At 37.6% G+C, this 2,241-nt stretch overlaps 1 pseudogene; it reads right to left on the reverse strand.

Moving 5' to 3' along the window:
* Positions 1-481: 481 nt before the first annotated feature.
* LOC102489469 (S-adenosylmethionine decarboxylase proenzyme-like) overlaps positions 482-2,241 on the reverse strand; it is a 2,656-nt pseudogene continuing 896 nt past the window's right edge.

A 2,241-nucleotide genomic window follows, 5' to 3' on the forward strand; every position in this document is an offset into this window, starting at 1 on the left:
CATTAGTAGAGAATATGTCCTAAAAAGTGGAGGTAACTGGATGTGAAATTTTGGCAGCGACAGAACGGTCCCAGATGGTTAGGCTGAGGCCAACACCTAATGAGGACGAAAGCCTTGTCTGGGGGGAATTTTGAACAATACCTGGAGAAATATTACACTGTGCATAAACCAAATTGAATTGTTTTTCACAAGTGTTGTAAAGTTTCATATTGTAAAAGGTTTTTTTCTACATGCACTTCAATTTCAGAGCAAGAGTGGCACAGGATACCTAAACACAGAAAAGAGCGTTCAGGCACAATACCTAACTCCTTGATATAATAATGCATACAATTCAAAATGAGTACACCATCATTACATCTAGGGCTTTTTGCAACTACAAGGTGGTGGCTATGGAAAACACGGCCCCCAGCATCAACATCTAGAAGGCAGCCACCATCTTCCACTTGTGTTCGCTTTCTGCATTTTTCTTCATTTTTCTTAATCAACTCTGCTGTTGTTGCTGTTTCTTAGCAAAACTGGTAAAGAACAAAATTGTAATCCTTGAACATAGCACTCTGACAATCAAGACACTTAAAACTTTCAATCTTCTGGGGTGAAGAAAGCACTGTGTGACATTTAGAACTCTGATTAACAAATGAGGTGGTCACAAATTTTCCTGGCTTGAAGACTTCCACAACTTTCCTGATCAGGTCATCATAGGAGGTCTGACTTAAGTTTATTTCAAAGCTAACATAAGAAAATTCTGATTCTGGAGTGATGTAAAGAGTCCAATATGTTCATCCGATTTCATTCCATTCATTGAATACCCACAAGGATTGAACAGGATGGCATCAATGACAGAACCTGGTATCAGGTCATGAATTCCACTCTCAGGAGCGACATCCTTTGCAGTAACACCATCTTTCATGTAGAACTGGTCCCTAACTGCTGGGTCAAGCTCACTCATCAGAATGCTCAGGGTTTGATCTGCTTTGCCTCTCTATTTTTCTTCTAAATGTCCTTCCTCAGACTCTACTCTTTCACAAACACTGTATCATTACTTTTATGAAAACTCAATACAAGATTATATAAAATTACCCTTTAGGCTATGTGTATAAGGTACATAAATGAATTTTGGGTTTAGACTTGACTCTCACCCCCAAGACATCTCATTATATTTTTGCAAATACTCCAAAAATCAGAAAAAAAAAATCTGAGGTCTGAAACACTTTCCTGTCCCAAGCATCTTAGATAAGGGATATTCAGCCTGTTTCTGCAAATGATTGACATGGTACAAAACTTATTTTGTGACTACCATGTAATTATATTGACAATCAGTTATAAAAGGATAAATCTCCCTGGGTTTTTAAATAACCTAGTCAAAGAATAAAATATACAAAAAATTAGAAAATATTTTGAACTAAAAAAAGGAAAGACCACACAATGTCTGTAGTATGTAGTTAAATCAACACTTAAAGGGACATGCAAAGTTGGAAACAAATATGTTATAAAGGAAGCATAACATTTAATGAATGAGGCATTTGTTTCAAGAAGATAGAACAGCAAAATAAACCACAAAAAAGAAGAAAGGAACCACAAATACATAACAAAATAGAAATAACAAAATAAAAGCAAATTTAAAACTGAGAAGATTAACAAAGCTGAAATTTGGCTCTTTGAAAAGATTAGTAATTTGATGGAATCAAAGGAGAAAAAGTACAGAAAACTACTGTCAAAAATGTAAAGCTGAGGTACCGCAGATGGTGTAGCAGTTACATCACTGGACTTCCACCTGGCCAATCAGTTTGAGTCCTGAACCCGGTGGCTTGAAAATCATGCTGGGTGCATGTGCATGTGTGCCCAAGATCCCGGAAGGAGAATGGAGGAGAAGGAATAGCAGTGTGGTCATCCCCTTCTGTGTGTGTGTGTGTGGGGGTTGATTTCTCATTTTCCCTCTCACTGTTTCTCTCTCTCTGGAGAACATACACATCCTAAGGCAAACACCTCTTTAAAAAAATGTAAAAAGGGATTTATATGCCAGGAAGAGATTAGTGTGTCAGAACATGACTAGGGAAATATCTGTGAGACAAAATGGAGAGGAAACCAAGAGAGACCGGGAGCTGTCGGACCATGCTGGGGATCCAACTGCAACTGAAGGAGAGACGGAAGGAAGGAATTTGAGTGGAAAAATGGCAGCATAATTTTTTTTTTTTTTTTTTTTTTTTTTGGGGGTTTTTACATAAGGGACGGTTGTTTCGTCAG

The sequence above is a fragment of the Tupaia chinensis genome, unplaced genomic scaffold (genome assembly GCF_000334495.1).
Source record: "Tupaia chinensis unplaced genomic scaffold, TupChi_1.0 Scaffold143584_1, whole genome shotgun sequence".
NCBI lineage: Eukaryota > Metazoa > Chordata > Mammalia > Scandentia > Tupaiidae > Tupaia > Tupaia belangeri.